This window comes from Muntiacus reevesi, chromosome 9, assembly GCF_963930625.1.
Source record: "Muntiacus reevesi chromosome 9, mMunRee1.1, whole genome shotgun sequence".
NCBI lineage: Eukaryota > Metazoa > Chordata > Mammalia > Artiodactyla > Cervidae > Muntiacus > Muntiacus reevesi.
Genome location: NC_089257.1, coordinates 85,119,047 through 85,137,481, shown reverse-complemented (window position 1 = coordinate 85,137,481; position 18,435 = coordinate 85,119,047).

Below are 18,435 nucleotides of genomic sequence, written 5' to 3'. Positions count from 1 at the left end.
CTCGGAGGCCTGCTGAACTCACTTTCTTGCCCGGGCTTCTAAGCCCCTCTCGAGAAGGCGCACTGTGCCTTCACCCACTCGAGAGGGCGCCCGGTGCCTACGTGCAGCAGCCCGAGCCTTAAGAACTGGGCTCTATTGGCTTTCCGCCTAAACAAGGGGATATCAGCCTCTTTCTCTCTCTTACTTCCTTATCGTCGACTCCGGACCACCAGGTTCCAGTCCATTAAAGGACCAACATGCAGAGACCACATTAAAATAAAATCCATATATTAGCTGATATAAAATCAGTTTTTTTGAGGGGGAGCTGTTATAAATAGTACTATTTTGTTTACATGTTTTTATGTGAACAACTCTTTCATTTCTCTTGGGTACAAGTAGAATTCCTAGGTTATATTGGAACTCTATATGAGTATATTGAGGAACTGCCAAATGGTTTTCAAAGTGGCTACAAGATGGTACACTTTTAAAAATGAAAATAGGGAGGTGGGAGGGGGGATCGGGATGGGGAATACATGTAACTCCATGGCTGATTCATGTCAATGTATGACAAAACCCACTGCAATGTTGCAAAGTAATTAGCCTCCAACTAATAAAAATAATTGAAAAAAAAAAACTTTATAGAAATGAAAAAAAAATAAAAAAATAAAAATGAAAATAAACAACTTACTACAGTAGTCAAATCTCATTTTTGTTGAAAAATGTAAATCTGTATATATAAGTGTTCATATGGGTTTGTGTATCTCTCTATTTAAAATTGCACAAATATAATGCTGAGGGAAAGCATGGGAACGTCTACTATATAATAAATTATATCAGGGAGGAGGTAATCTCTGAATGATTTGAATTGTTACAATGAACATGTATTTGCTTTTACAATGAAAAACAGTTCATAAAATCTTTTGAAGGAGAAAAACACTTTAAATATTATCTAAATACATACCAACAAAAGTCATACTATTGTAATCATTTAAGAGTTTTGTGCATAGGTTTTATAGTCTTATTACAGGCTTGCATTAGATAAGAAGAACAGGATAATGATTATGAGTTCACTCAACATTAAAGTACAAATAGGTATTGAGTCCTAAGTCAAACACACCCGCAACGTGAGATCTATCCAGCCCTGCCTGATCTTGTCCTGCTGTTCCAGATATTGCTACAGGTGCCCACTCCCAGCAAACGGCACAATCGACAGCGCTGTGCAGTGGGCCACTTGCCTCCGTTTGAGGCATCTCCACTGGACCCAAAGGTGGGACTCCCCAAGTCCTGCTCAGTGCCTAGAAAAGTGAAGCCAAGAGTGCGGGGCAGTTTACATCCTGAAGATTGCAAAATTGTTTATGAATATATATATATATATTGTGTTGAAGTACAGTTGACTCACAATGCTTCAGGCGCACAGCAAAGTGATCAGTTATACAAACACACATATAATATTTTTGAAATTATTTTCCATCATAGATTATTACAAGATATTGACCATGGTTCCCTAAGCTATACAGTAAACCTTTGTTGTTTGTTGCATATCTGTTTTTAATTAGAAATCTAGCATTGTATTCATACTAAGTCAAATAAGTAGAATCAAAACGTCATAATTTTATTAGTTGGGCAAAAATTCATGTTTTCTAAAATATAATGTTATACATATTTATATATATTTGTATACAAAAGCTTTCCTAATACACTTGATAAAGGCTTGAGAAAGAACATAAAAAAGAGAGAGAGAGATGGAGAAATTGGAGAACATAAATGAAATGGGAGCACTGAATATGAAATAGAAAAAGTGAAACTAGAGAAAAGTGAAAGATCATCATATCGTCCAGCTGTTTTTAAACATGACTGTTCATTAGAAGCATATCTGGAGCTCTGCAGAAAAAAAGTAATACCTGAGTATTTATATTTTCCAAAAAATTTCAAGCTAATTTTGATATGCCTCTGGATTTTAAAAAGTGATTACAGGTTTTCCTAATAGATCCTAATTCTGGTGATACAGAGTTCTATTATTTTTCTGTTGGCCAATCATGGTACAATGGTATTAAGAGTAATAGTTACATAATCACAATAGTAAAAGGTGTTTATCAGTTTTCACAATCAATATCTAAACAAAAAATAAAATACAATTACAATTGCAAGCCATAATGGGAACATGATTAACTTAACAATATAAAACAAAACAATTACATATAGTTTTGTGGGTTCCAGCAGAATGATGTGGTTAAGTGGAAGTGCATACATGCACATGTTTTCATTCACCCAGCCAGTTTATGTCTTTTGATTGGTGCATTTAATCCATTTACATTTAAGGTGATTATTGATATGTATGATCCTATTACCATTTTCTTAGTTATTTTGGGTTTATTTTCAGTAGGTCTTTTTCTTCTCTTGTGTTTCCTGCCTAGAGAAGTTCCTTTAGCATTTGTTGTAAAGCTGGTTTGGTGGTGCTGAATTCTCTTACCTTGTCTGGAAACTTTTGATTTCTCCAACAAATCTGAAGGAGAGTCTTGCTGGGTAGAGATTCTTCATTGTAAGTTCTACCCTTTCATCACTTTAAATGTATCATGTCATTCCTTTCTGGTTTGTAGAGTTTCTGTTGAGAAATCAGGTGATAGCCTGATGTACCTTGTATGTTGTCATTTTTCCCTTGTTGCTTTTAACCTTTTATCTCTGTCTTTAATTTTTGTCATTTTGATTACTGTGTGTCTCAGGGTATTCCTCCTTGGGTTTATCCTTCTTGGGACTCTCTGTGCTTCCTGGGCTTGGTTGACTATTTCTTTTCCCATGTTGGGGAAGTTTTCAGCTATTATCTCTTCAAATATTTTCTCAGGTCCTTTCTCTCTGATTTCTCCCTTTAAGACCCCCATAATGCAAATGTTGGTGCATTTAATGTTGTCTTTGAGGTCTCTAAGGCCATCTTCATTTCTTTTCATTCTTTTTTCTATATTCTGTTCTGTGGCAGTGATTTACACGATTCTATCCTCCAGGTCATTTATCCGTGCTTCTGCCTCAGTTATTCTGCTATGGATTCCTTCTAGTGTATTATTCATCTGTCTGTTTGTTCTTTAGTTCTTCTAGGTCTTTGATAAACATTTCTGGCATCTTCTCAACCTTTACTTCCATTCTTTTTCTGAGATTTTGAATCATCTTCTCTTATCATTATTCTGATTTCTTTTTTCTGGATGGTTGCCTATCTCCACTTCATTTAGTTGTTTTTCTGGGGTTTTATCTTGTCTGTTCATCTGGGACATAACTTTCTGCTTTTTCATCATGATTAGCTTTCTGTAATATGGTTTTTGTTTTAGCCACTGTGAGACTGTGCTTCTTTTTGCATCTTCTGTCCACCCTCTGATGGATGAGGCTAAGATGGTTGTGTAAGCTTCTTGATGGGAGGGACTGGTGATGGGGAAAAACTGGGTCTTGCTCTGGAGGGGGTCTGCCTTAAATTCGAGAGACCTGGGTTTGATCCCTGAGTCAGAAAGATCCCCTGGAGAAGGAAATGGCAACCCACTCCAGTAATCTTGCCTGGAAAATTCCAAAGATGGAGGAGCCTGATAGGCTACAATCCATGGGGTGGCAAAGAGTCGGACACAAACTTGACTCAGCAGTTCATTTTCCTTTTTCTGGAGGGCAGGGCCTTGCTCAGTAAAGCTTTAATACAATTATCTGCTGATGGGTGGGGTTGCACTCCCTCTCTGGTATTGTTTGGCCTGAGGCTCTATCACAGGGTTAATGGTGAATTCCTAAAGGATTTACACCAACAGGGACCTTCCAGTTTCTGCGTGAGCCCCTGCTGACCTACACCCCCGGAGCGGGGGGGATCTCCAACACTAGCAGGTAGTTTTGGTTCAGTCTCCCGTGGGGTCACTGCCCCTCTCCTCTGTGTCTTAGTGTGTGCAAAATTTTGTTTGTGCCCTCCAAGACTGGAGTCTCTGTTTCCCTCAGTCCTCTGGAAGGCCTAAAACCAAACTCCACTGGCCCTCACGGGCAGATTCCCTGTGGATTCTCAATCCTTTTGTCAGATCCCCAGGCTGGGAAGCCTGACGTGGGGTTCAGAAGCTTCACAAAAGTGTGAGAACTTCTTTGGTGTTATTGTTCTTCAGTCTGTGGGTCACCCACATGGTGGGCATGGGATTTGCTTTTATCATGATTGCACCCCTCCTACCATCTCACTCAGCTTTTTCTTTGTCTTTGGATGTGGGTTATCTATTTTTGGCGGGTTCCAGAATCCTCCTGTCAATGGTTGTTCAACAGCTAGCTGCAGTTTTGTTGTTCTCACAGAAGAAGATGAGTGCATGCCCTTCACTGCATCCACCATCTTCAGCTTAAGTGAAGGTTGTAAATTTTACAAGTAATTGACTGCTGGGAGATGCAGGTCAGCTGATAAAGGCTTTCTCCTTTACCCCTTCCCTGGACAACCAGCCTTTCCTTAGATGCAACCACTTGAATGACCTCTTACAAGATGCTTCCCCAAATGGAGCGATCAATGGCAATGGCAATGATTGCCTCCTCAGGAACACACTCTTGCATTGCTCTCCTCCTTCCCTGCCTCATCCCCTGTATTCTCTTCCCTGCTCCTCTGGAAACTACCAACAAGGAAGCTTTTGCCTTTTGCCTTAAACTCTACTTTCTCACATGTATGGATGTGAGAGTTGGCCCATAAAGAAAGCTGAGTGCTGAAGAATTGATGTTTTTGAACTGTGGTGTTGGAGAAGACTCTTGAGCATTCCTTGAATTGCAAGGACATCAAACCAGTCCATCCTAAAGGAAATCAGTCCTGAATATTCATTGGAAGGACTGATGCTGAAGCTGAAACTCCAATAATTTGGCCACCTGATGCAAAGAACTGACTCATTAGAAAAGACCCTGATGCTGGGAAAGATTAAAGGCAGGAGGAGAAGGGGACGACAAAGGATGAGATGGTTGGATGGCATCACCGACTCGATGGACATGAGTTTGAGTAATCTCTGGGAGTTAGTGATGGACAGGGAGGCCTAGCGTGCTGCAGTCCATGGGGTCAAAAATTTGGACACGACTGAGCAACTGAACTGAACTGAACTAATTTCTGGGACATCTAAGCTAAATCTTAAACAGCTTTCTATGTTTATGTAAGAAACCATTGCTAAAGTTAGTGCTTAAAGCAGGAATCATTACTGGATTTCACAATTCTGTGGGTTGGCAGGGTGCTAAAGCCTGAGTGAACTCATGAGGTTACATTCATCTGGCAGGATAGATTTCAATTAGTTCTGCTGAGACTCTTTCTCCACTCAGTCTTTCTCTCTGTGATTTCTCTTCTAGGCAGAGAAACAAAGCTAGCCAGGCTGCCCATAGAGAGCAAAGACCTAAAGGAGTGAAAAAGGAAGCTATGAATTCTATTAAGGCTTCGTTTCAGAAGCTACATGACATCACTTTTGCTACATTCTATTGGTCAAAATAAGTCATGAGGCCAGACCAGATTCAACAGGGAGATGATGGGAACAGGCTACCCCTGCTGATGCCAGGAGCAGCATATCATATAGCAAAGGGGCTGGGCACATGATCCACTTATGGACACTGTAAAAATAATCTAATCCAAATCCTCTCACCCAAAATCAGTCTTCTGATATATTTTCCCCGAATAAAATTTATTTTGAGAAAGCCATTCCCCACGATAATTATGCAGCTTCTGTAGGGACACGTGAAGCAGGATAAGAGGATGGATCGCCTGCTCAGCAGCAAAATCTGTCAAATCAACCCTGGAAGCAGATGGACAGGAGCCCTCACAATCAAATCATTCACAGCTGCACCTAAAGTCTTATCGCAAAGAGATATGACCGAGCAGAAGGTGAGATATATTTATATACGTGTGTGTATATATATATATATATATATATTTTAAATGCTCCTCACAAAGCTGTGATTTTTCCAGCTCTCATATATGGACATGAGAGTTGGACCACAAATAAGGCTGAGCACTGGAGAATTGATGCTTTTAAACTGTGGTGCTGGAAAAGACTCTTCAAAGTCCCTTGAACTGTAAGGACATCCAATCAGTCCATCCTAAAGGAAATCAGTCCTGAATATTCACTGAACTGATGCTGAAGCTGAACCTCAAATACTTTGGCCAGCTGATGCGAAGAGCTGACTCACTGGAAAAGACCCTGATGCTGGGGAAGATTGAGGGCAGGAGAAGGGGGCAGCAGAGGATGAGATGGTTGGATGGCATCATTGACTCAATGGCAAGTATCTTTTAATTTCATGGCTGCAGTAACCATCCACAGTGATTTTGGAGCCCTCCCCAAAATAAAGTCTCTCACTGTTTCCATTGTTCCCTGTTATTTGCCATGAAGTGATGGGACCAGATGCCATGATCTTAGTTTTCTGACTGTTGAGTTTTAAACCAGCTTTTTCACTCTCCTCTTTCACTTTCATCAAGAGGCTCTTTAGTTCTTCTTTGCTTTCTGCATAAGGGTGTTGTCATCTGCATATCTGAGGTTATTGATATTTCTCCTGGTGATCTTGATTCCAACTTGTGCTTCATCCAGCTCGGCATTTCACATGATGTACTCTGCATAGAAGTTAAAGAAGCAGGGTGACAATATACAGCCTTGACATACTCCTTTCCTGATTTGGAACCAGTCTATTGTTCCATGTCCAGTTCTAACTGTTGTTTCCTGACCTGCATACAGATTTCTCAGGAGACAGGTAAGGTGGTCTGGTAGTCCCATCTCTTTAAGAATTTTCCACAGTTTGCTATTGTTCACAAAGTTAACGGCTTTGGTAATTCAGTAAAGCAGGAGATGTTTTTTTGGAACTCTCTTGCTTTTTCGATGATCCAAAGGATGTTGGCAATTTGGTTTTTGGTTCCTCTGCCTTTTCTAAATCCAGCTTGGTTCACATCCTGTTGAAGCCTGGCTTGGAGAATTTTAAGCATTACTTTGCTAGCGTGTGAGATGAGTGCAGTTGTGCGGTGGTTTGAACATTCTTAATTCCCTGGTGGCTCAGACAGTAAAGCATCTGCATACAATGAAGGAGACCCTGGTTTGATCCCTGAGTTGGGAAGATCCCCTGGAGAAGGAAATGGCAACCCACTCCAATATTCTTGCTTGAAAAATCCCAAGGATGGAGGAGTGTGGTAGGTTACAGTCCATGGGGTCACAAGGAGTTGAACTTGACTGAGCGACTTCACTTTCACTTGAACATTCTTTGGCATTACTTTTCCTTGTTATTGGAATGAAAGCTCATCTGTTGAAGTCTTTTGACCACTGCTAAGTTTTACAAATTTGCTGGCATATTGAGTGCAGCACTTTCACAGCATCATCTTTTAGGATTTGAAATAGGTCAACTGGAATTCTATCACCTCCACTAGCTTTACTTATAGTGATGCTTCCTAAGTCCCACTTGACTTTTCATTCCAGGATGTCTGGCTCTAGGTGAATGATCACACCATCATGGTTATCTGGGTCATGAAGGTCTTTTTTGTATAGTTCTTCTGTGTATTCTTGCCACCTCTAACTAATATCTTCTTGGTTTTGTCCATACCATTTCTGTCCTTTATTGTGCCCATCTTGGGATGAAATATTCCCTTGGTATCTCTAATTTTCTTGAAGAGATCTTTAGTCATTCCCATTCTATTGTTTTCCTCTATTTATTTGCATTGATCACTGAGGAAGGCTTTCTTATCTCTACATGCTATTCTTTGGAACTCTGCATTCAAATGGGTATATCCTTCCTTCTCTCCTTTGCCTTTTACTTCTCTTATTTTCTCAGCTGTTTGTAAGGCCTCCTTCGAGAACCATTGTGCCTTTTTGTGTTTCTTTCTCTTCAGAATGATCTTGATCACTGCCTCCTGTACAATATCACAAACCTCCGTCCATAATTCTTCAGGCACCCTGTCTATCAGATCTAGTCCCTTGAATCTATCTGTCACTTCCACTCTATAAGCACAAGAGATTTTATTCCAGTCATACCTGAATGGTCTAGTGGTTTTCCCTACTTTATTCAACTTAAGTGTGAATTTGGCAATAAGGAGTTCATTATCTGAGCCACAGCCAGCTCCTGGTCTTGTTTTTGCTGACTGTATAGAGCTTCTCCATCTTTGGCTGCAAAGAATATAATCAATCTGATTGCAGTATTGACCACAGGTGGTGTCCCTGTAGAGTTGTCTCTTGTGTTGTTGGAAGAGGGTGTTTGCTATGACCAATGTGTTCTCTTGGCAGAACTCTGTTAGCCTTTACCCTGCTTCATTCTGTACTCCAAGGCCAAATTTGCCTGTTATTCCAGGTATCTCTTGGCTTCCTACTTTTGTATTCTAGTTCCCTATGATGAAAGAGACATCTTTCTTGGGTGTTAGTTCTAGAAGGTCTTTTAGGTCTTCATAAAACTGTTCAGCTTCAGCTTCTTCAGTATTACTGGTTGGGGCATAGACTTGGATTACCATGATATTGAATGGTTTGCCTTAGAAATGAACAGAGATCATTCTGTTTTTGAGATTGCACCTAAGTACTGCATTTCAGACTCTTGTTGACTATGATGGCTATTCAATTTATTCTAAGGGATTCTTGCCCACAGTAGTAGATATAATGGTCGTCTGAGTTAAATTCACCCATTCCAGTTATTTTAGTTCTCTGAATCCTAAAATGCTGATATTCACTCTTGCCATCTCCTGTTTGACCACTTCTAATTTACCTTGATTCACGGACCTAACAATCCAGGTTCCTATGCAATATTGCTCTTTACAGCATTGGACTTTGCTTCCATCACCAGGCACATTCACAGTTGGATGCGACTTAGCTACTGAATAGTAACAGCAACACATTTCTTAAAACAGACAACCGTGCCTCAAAGTGGCTTCTAGAGTCAAATCTGCCAGAAATTGCTTGATTGACAACAAAGTTGGTGACACAGAAGTGAATGGCTGTCTTGCATTATCCTGATCATCATTATGAAGCTAAAAATTCTGCAGCGATGCTCAACCTTGGATATACAGAGTCCTCTACTGAAAGCAAATGACCAGAACGTAATGTTCAAGCAGCTTTCCAAATGACCGACAGCAACAACTGCTGGTACTTGTGACAGTTGGAAAGATGTGTCTCTTTCTCCAGGGGCTGCAGTTCCATCCCAGGGTGCTCAGACACGTAAGCAGGGTGCAAGCTGGATTCCAGGCCTCACCCCTCAGCCAGCACAGTCTGCACTGTCAGAGGCAGTGGCCCTGGCCAGGTGGCCACGGATTGTCAAATCAAGCTAGAGGGAGTGTGAGCCAGGAAGGAAAAGCAGTCCAGACGCAGTGGTGCAGAGGAGAGAGAAGATGCAGTAACCAATCTGTATTTCTGCCTGTTCTAACCCATCGTGTAGGTTTTCCTCATGAAATGGAAGAATAAAAACATCTAATCTAATGGAAATATCTACAATCTATATTCAAGGAGACAGAGAATAGCAACGAAGTTATGAAACAAGAAGAGATCAGGACAAATTCTCTGATTAAACACATGCTCATTGGAATTTTAAGTAGTAGAATTAATGAAACAGAAACAAATTAATGGAACAGAAAATAGACTTGGTAAACACACACAAGACCACAGAAGAAAATAACAAAAGTGACAATTCAAGACAGGATGACAAAATTATAGATGACAGTACATGAAGAAGCAATGTAAGATTAATTAAATTTCCTAAAGAAGAATACAGAAGAAATGGAAGAAATTTATCAAGAGTGTAATTGAATAAAACTTTTCAGAACATAAAAGAAAATCTGAAAATTTAAAAACTTAAAATTGACATCTAGGTTCCAATAGAAAAATAATAAGCAGGCTCTAGCATCAGTACACATTATATTGGCTTTCTTAATCTTTAAGAAATAAAGTCCTTCTTATCTTTGAGCTAAATGGAAGAAAAGAAATTGACAAAAGTGCCATTTTTTAAAAGAAATCTTAACATACCTAGCTCAATTGCTAGAAAAAACAGGTTTGACATTTCTGAGGGGAGAGTGTGACACCACAGTGCTACAGAAATAAAAATAAAGACATGTCTCAAAGTAGCAGAAAGACATAGATTTTTCAAAATATCCAAAAAAGTGAGTTACAATCTAGGAAGCAATGTAGCATTTACCTGCACTGCTTTACAAAATTTGTTCTCACTAAAGGACTCCAATAATCTCCTAAATGTAAAATCCAGTGGTCAGTTTTTACTCCAGGGTTTGACTTTTTAACGGAATTTGATTTATCTTTATAATTTGAAATTATTGCTCATTTTTCTTGAAAATATTTTCTGCCTTAGATTTATCAACACTTCTTCCTACTATCAGTTCAGTTCAGTCACTCAGTTCTTTGTGACCCCATGGACTGCTTCCCTGTCCATCACCAGCTCCTGGAGCTTGCTCAAACTCATGTCCATCAAGTTGGTGATGCCATCCAGCCATCTCATCTACTATAGCGACTGTCATAAGAATAACCTGAGAAATTCATTAGGAATTATTGATAAATTCCTAGGTCTCACTCGCAGAGATCCTGATGACGAAGTTCTGATCAGGACCTAGGTATCCGAGTGTTTAAATGAACAGGTACATCTGAGGCCGTGGCCAGTCCTGCAGATGTCCTGCTGCACGGCTACTTCTCACCCCGTCCTCCCCTTGGCTCCTCCACACCAGCCTCCTGAGCACAGGTTGTCTTTGGGGTTCAGTGCTTACTCCACTGAGACGCTCCTCTCTTCAGTGGGACTCCACCGACTCCCATACAGTCAATTGCTTCTTGTGTTTTGGACATTTACACAAAAATATCCTGCTGTAACCTCAAAACCACTATATCCAAAGCCAGATTCATTAATATCACTCCTTTGAACCTGCTTCTTCTCCTATATGCTCTGTCTGAAGCAGAAACCGCACCTGTCACCCAGCTTCCTCAATATCTGGCAAAGCCATCATCATATAAATTGCTGTTTGCCGTTGCACAAGTGCTACAGTGAATTATGCACATGGGAGAGCGTGTGATACAAGGAATCTAACTGAGGCTGAGGGGCTATCTGGAAACACCTCACAAAGGAAGAGAGCTTGGGTGTGACTTTCACACCTCTCACATTGCAGGTGCCAGGATGCCACATGCTCAGCCCCACTCCACCCAGCGCCTTCCGCTCCAGCACTCACCCGCTCTGTCCACGTGGCAGACTCGCCCTGACTCGAAGGTCCCCTTGACCGTGAGACCGTTCCTGCCTCTATGGACGTGTCCTTCCCCGCCTTTGACCTCTTCCCTTGCTCTCCTGGGCAGATAACTGGCTTTAACGTCCTAAATTTTTTTTTTTCATTATGGTCTGAATTCACTTGTTTTGATTTTCTCTTAGTCACACCCCCCACCTTTTTCTCTCTTAGTCTCCCTGTCACCCTCATTAATGCTCACTGTTTTCCCTTTGAAAGTTATGACCAACCTAGATAGCATATTAAAAAGCAGAGACATCACTTTGCCAACAAAGGTCCGTCTGGTGAAGGCTATGGTTTTTCCAGTGGTCATGTACGGATGTGAGAGTTGGACTATGAAGAAAGCTGAGCACAGAAGAATTGATGATTTTGAACTGTGGTGTTGGAGAAGACTCTTGAGAGTTCCTTGGACTTCAAGGAGATCCAACCAGTCTATCCTAAAGGAGATCAGTCCTGGATGTTCAATGGAAGGACTGATGCTGAAGCTGAAACTCCAGTACTTTGGCCTCCTCATGTGAAGAGTTGACTCATTGGAAAAGACTCTGGTGCTGGGAGGGATTGGGGGCAGGAGGAGAAGGGGACGGCAGAGGATGAGATGGCTGGATGGCATCACTGACTCGATGGACATGAGTTTGAGTAAACTCCGGGAGTTGGTGATGGACAGGGAGGCCTGGCGTGCTATGATTCATAGGGTCACGACTGAACTGTAAGAGTAAGACACGACTGAGCGACTGAACTGAACTGAACCTTTTAACATGAAAATTTTTATTTAACTTTATGACATGAAAATGGTTAAGTAGTATTTAAAAAAAAGTTTTTCTTGTATTTAGAGAGTGCTATTTGTAAACTATGGGCCAAAGAGCTAATCTGAAGTAGTTTGGTGACTTAGGCATGACCAATCTAACCCATATTTGTAACAAACACATTTAATCATATTGTTTTGCTTTAGCTCTCACCAGTATTGTCCCTGGAGTTGAACCTTGAAAAATTGATGTTCCAGTTGAGAAAATTGTATTAAGTTTTAAGAAAATATTGATTTTAATTTGATCTGCACTGACATTCTTTGCATTTTGACTAAGGCTGAAATAATTTTCTCATCAGGTTTTTGTTTTTTGCTTTTTTTTTTTTTTGCTTTTTTTTTTTTCTGAACAGAAAAAGTTAAAATGCTTTAAAGTATTTTCTGGTTGTTGTTTCATCTGTGAAATATTTCAAAGTTTTATTGCTGTAATAACTGAAAAGTCATTCTGAGTTAGGGTGTTCACTGACATTGAAATAAAATATGCTTTCTAATCAGTATTTCTGGGTATTCCTTGGGGATAAAGGAAGGTAATATGGAGGGCACTTAGACTTCCTGTCTCCTCTAATCCAGATTCTTGCTTCTTTTGACTGCAGCTCCTATGTGTGGTGTCTGTTTTCTTTATCTTATCACCCTACTGGGTAAATCTTTGATCTTCACTCTCTTAAAAGTATACCTACTAAAAGAAATGTAGTAAACTTTGGTAAAGTTTTGGGTAGGAAGAGAGTCAAGGGGAATTACATAACATTGCAACACAGGAAGAAAAGAAGACTTATGGGTGAAATTTCCTCAGTATTTTTATTTCAGAGGTATAGACATGTTCTATTTTTTACTTAGGTTATTTAGTGTGACTCCAAGACAAATTTTCCTACCACATACTTTTAAACCAATTAATTTTTGCTCACTTACACTCTTAACTGTGATCCCTATTTATTCAATATTCTGGTGACTCTCAACCCCTGGTGTACTTTAGAAGGACTTACTGAGCTTTTTAAAAGATATCAGTACCTGGGGACCATCTCCACCGAGCTGAGATGGGTACAGGCATATAAGACTTTTTAAAAAGCAAGTGATTCTAATGTGTAACCAATGTTTAGAGCCAGTGTAGTATTCCTTCTTGGTCTCTGAGTTTATAAAAATTTCCATTTCTTAGTCTTGGTATTTGTCAACTGTGGGCACCAAATAGCCAAAGAAAGTTATTCTTTGTGACTAAAGTGACTTCCTCAGAAGTCACTTGTGATTATTACTGTTGTTCGGTTGCTAAGTCATGTTGACTGTGACCCCATGGGCTTCAGCACATCAGGCTTCTCTGTCCTTCACTGTCTCCCAAATTTTCCTCAAACTCATGTCCACTGAGTTGCTGATACTATCTAACTATCTTATCCTCTGCTGCACTCTTATTTTGCCTTCAATCTTTCCCCACATCAAGGTCATTTCCAATGAGTCTACTCTTTGGAACAGATGGCCAAATTATTGGAGTTTCAGCTTCAGCATCAGTCCTTCCAATGAACATCCAGGACTGTTCTCCTTTAGGATGGACTGGTTGGATCTCCTTGCAGTCCAAGGGACTCTCAGGAGCCTTCTCCAACACCACAGTTCAAAAGCATCAGTTCTTCAGCTCTCAGCCTTCTTTATGATCCAGCTCTCGTATCCACACCTGACTACCAACAAAACCATAATTGTGACTATGCAGACCTTTGTTGGCAGAGTGATGTCTCTGCTTTTTAATACACTGCCTAGGTTTCTCATATTCTTTCCAAAGAGCAAGTGTCTTTTAATTTCTTGGCTACAGTCATCATTTGCAGTGATTTTGGAGCCTAACAAAATAAAATCTGTCAATGCTTTCACTTTTTCCCCTTCTATTTACCCCTTCTATTTTCCCCTTCTATATATGTCATATATTAAGAAAAATACATAATCAATATGAGTAGCAAAACTAATAAAATGGACCCAGTACAAACCTGATGTGGGTTTCTCACCCATGGGATTTGAGCATAAGGATTGGATTTGATTAAACAAGGATGTATTTTGCTGGTGGGAGGGGAAATGTGTAATTTGAAGAGTGGTGGGTCTATGTGAGAGACTAGAGGGAAAAGGGGCGGGGAAGGACTTCCACACTCTGGTCCTGAAGACAGGAGGGACACCCCTCTACTTTTGGAGGTCATTCCTCAACCTTCTCTTCCCATCCAGTAGGTGGGAAAAGACAGGAAAAAATAAAATAAAAAGACTTAGTGGCTTCTGCCTTTAAGGAGAGACATGAGCAAAAAGCTTGTGTCAGAGATCACTAGACAAGCCCTTCAAGACTTCACATATTTGGGCACAGACGGAATGTTGCTATAGTTAAGCTTTCAGTTTTTAATCATTCCTTCACTCAGAAATTTACTTTCTTCAGAAATTTTTACAAATCAGCTCTCGACTTCTTACTTGCTACTTCTTTAAATTTCCAAATAATCTCTACTTCTCATGTTACTCAAATGGTAAAGAATCTTCCTGCAATGCAGGACACCTGGGTTCAATCCCTGGGTCGAGAGGATCTCCTGGAGAAGGGAACAGCTACCCACTCCAGTATTCTTGCCTGGAGAATTCCATGGACAGAGGAGCCTGGTGGGCTACAGTACATGGGGTCACAAAGACTCTTACATGACTGAGCAACTAACACAGCACATACTTCTCAGCATTTCCTGATATCATGAGGACATGACTCTGTATGCTTTTGGCTCTATACCACTGAGGATGCTCAGTGAAAGTTTGTTGAATGAAAGCAGTATATTAATTGTAGAGAATCTTTGCTACCACCAAGATGGAGTGGCAATTCATTTACTTTCCCATCTAAAACAACCCCAAAATGGACAAAATATATGGACTAACAGTTAGCCCTATGATTTTCATATCCTACTGCCTTGAGAGAGTTTCTAGGATGCAGAGTAAGGAAAGAAACCCCCAGCAGAGATGACAAACTCTGTAATTGCAGAGATGTTCCTGATGGTCCAGGCAGCCACATGCTCTCAGGACAGAGCACTGGAGAGAACAGAGTGCATGAAGAAAATCCCAGACATATGCAAACAGTTCAGTATTCAGCTGAGTACAGATTAGCTCATATGTATGAGCTCATACTCAAGGTCATGGGGAAAAAAAAAAAACACTCAAAAGCATTAGAGATAACAGTGCCTGGATGGTACCAGATTTCACCAACAAAACTGGGAGGACCTGAAGATTCACAGAGCATTTTGTAGAGCACATATTGAAAGAATGCATTGGCTTCAGTAGTGGGGAATACTTAGCCTTAGAGTAAGCAGTATTCTTTCCTACTCAGCAAATGTTAGAGTAGGATCTGAAGGTATCCAACTGTTTGCAAGTAATTCAACTGAATCCCACATAAAGTCCAAGAGTATTTACAGGAATTTTAAAAATATCAACACCCCAGAAGGTAAATTTTATGTCTGGTCTTTAATTAAAAATTCACGAGGCATGCAGATAAGTGTGAAAGTATGACCCATGATCAGAAGTGATAGGAATAAAAAATGACACAGAACTGACTGAGAACAGATGTTAGGATTTGCAGATAAGTACTTTAAAACAGTTAATGATTGTACTCCACATGTTCAATAATTTAAGAAGAGATATGAAAGACATTAAAGAAGTAAAACTGGAAAATACAAACAAGAACTTAAAAAACAAAAGCTACAATGTGTGAAATGAAACAGAGATGAACTGTAGATTAGATATTGCCTAAGAGATTAGTGAACACATAACAATAGAAAACAGTCAAAATGAACAGAAAAAATAATGAAAAAAATAAACTGAAAAGGGCATCAGCGAGCTGTGAGACACCTTCAATCTCCCTAATATATGTGTAGACAGTCCCTAAAGGAGAGGAGAAGGCGAGTAGAAAACATATCTGAAGAAACAAAGGCCAATATTTTTCTAAATTTGATGAACACTGTAATCCACAGGTCAAAGATGTTCAATGAACGCTAAGCACAAGATGCATGAAGAAAATAAAACCAATGCATATTACAATATACCTGCTCAAAATTAGTGAAAAGGTGGAAATGTTAAGAGCAGCTAGAGGAAAAAAAGTCCTTCAGAGGAACAAAGAATAAGAACGACAGCAAAGTCCTCACAGACAACAGTGCCAACAAGAGCAAGTGAAACACAGCTTTAAAGACCTGAAAGAAAAAAAAATGTATCAGTACAGAAATCTATGCTTACTGGAAGTTTCCTTCAAAAATAAGAGTGAAAAGGACTTTTCAATACCGGATTTCATTGCTGTTGTTCAGTCTCTTAAGTCGTGTCTGACTCTTTGCGACCCCATGGACAGCAGCACGCCAGCCTTCCCTGTCCTTCACCATCTCCTGGAATTTGCTCAAACTCATGTCCATCGAGTCTGTGATGCCATCCAACCATCTCATCCTGTCGTCCCCTTCTTCCGCCTTTAATCTTTCCCAGCATCAGGGTCTTTGCCAATGAGTCGGCTCTTCACATCAGGTGGCCAAAGTATTGGAGCTTCAGCTTCAGCATCAGTCCTTCCAATGGATTTCATACTTAATTTAAATCTTAAATTAAATATTATTGAGATAGTGATTGTGTGTTGAAGTGATAAAATATTTGATATATTGGTAATTTTACACTTTTAATTTTTTAATGTAGGTACTAGAAAATATAAAATTACATATGTAGCTTTTGTTATATTACTATAGGATAATTCTGGTAAATTAAATCCACTTATGTTCTCTCTGGGAAAAAATTGGTAGTACTGGTGGCTACCATTCCCCAATATCTCTAACCTTTTTGATTATTCTCTGTAATAGTCCTGTGTTGCTTTGGAAAATTCCCCTTACACTGCCCACAAGCTGCTTCCAGAGGACAGGATTCGTTTGGAGCAGATGAGTGATCTCACAGCAGCTTTGTATGAATTCTGTGCTTCAGTTGTTTAGTGTTAATTCTCCTGTTTTAAATATTTCTGTCACTCTTTTTGATAAATAAAGAATAATTACTGCCGGACCAGCCAGGAGATTTCAGCGAGCAACACGACAAGTTCCTTTAGGCTAAGAAATAAAGACACAGGACAGATGGGGTCGAGAGGATCGCTGCAGTCAACGATGCTCCTTTATTTTCTCTAAGCTTCATTTATACTTAAACCAAGAAGGAGGCATCCCAAAGAAAATTCTTCCCCATGTACATCATCTTTAAGATAACAATCACTAGAACTCTCATTAGGCGCCAGAGCACAGGAATGGCATCCTGATTTATCTTAGGGGTAATCGTAAAAAGGCTATCTGTCTGCGTCTTGTGTGCATTCAAGGCTTACTAGTGTTCTGTTTAACTTTGGATAGTAAATTCCAGAGGGGTGATGGGACAGAGAGCTATGTCCTTGAAGAGACCCTTGATAATCAATCAAGACAGCTCCCAGAGTCAGCTCTTTCAAGCCGCTCCCCGCAAATTACAGTAGAAGTTAACAGTTCACAGTGAATTATCTACTACCTGGCCAGAAATCCCAAGTAGTTTTTTCCCCTTCTTGCTATGAACAGAATATTGAAAGCCCTTTTAAGTTGGTGTTAGTGTTTCCACCAGCCCCTAGCTTCAAGCTGCATAATGCATTTCTATTTTCTGTGCTGTTTATACTTGTCCTTAGTTAATGATGCCTCTTCCATTTTTTGGATTTATTCTTGTTTGTTTGATTTTTATGGGATTTCTAAAAATTGGGTCCCTAAAGACAGTTTGTAGAACATTCAAATAGGGCAAATAGGTATATCTGAACTGAGAGGTATGTCTGAATTCTGAGGGTCACCATGAAGAACCTGTAAGTAAGCAGTGCCTTAGCTGACATTCAATTATGAGCACCTTCAGGTCTAACACTGCTTATTTTTTTATTTTATGCTTCCTTTTTGAAATCTTTCCTCTGAATATTTACAAGGAAATGTGACTAATTCATACTCATTTTGGTAAGGGAATCAAAGAATCAAAATATTGGTTATCATATTATTTTTTAGTTTTTTTTAAAAAGATTTTCTTGGTTCTCATCTGTGATTTTGCTACATCAAACTAGAAAATTCTAAATCTATAGTTATTTCTTAAGACCATAATCTGGAATTTAGATTAGAATAAATCTAATGCAATCTAATTTAAATCTGATCTAATCTAAATTTAATTAGATTTGAGAAAAATTAGTTTTAAGATAAACTTATCCAAAACCACTTCTATATGTTAGCATACATTTGCGACTAGGTATACAATGTGTCAAAAGAATGCTGCCTCAATATTCAGGGTGAAGAATGAGATGGCTGTGGCAACTTCTTAAAATAAGACAAAAGTGAAGTTTTCTGTATTGATTGACTCTTTTTTTTTTTTTTCATTTATTTTTATTAGTTGGAGGCTAATTACTTTACAATATTGTAGTGGTTTTTCACATAGATTGACATGAATCAGCCATGGAGTTACATGTGTTCCCCATCCCGATCCCCCCTCCCGCCTCCCTCCCCATCCA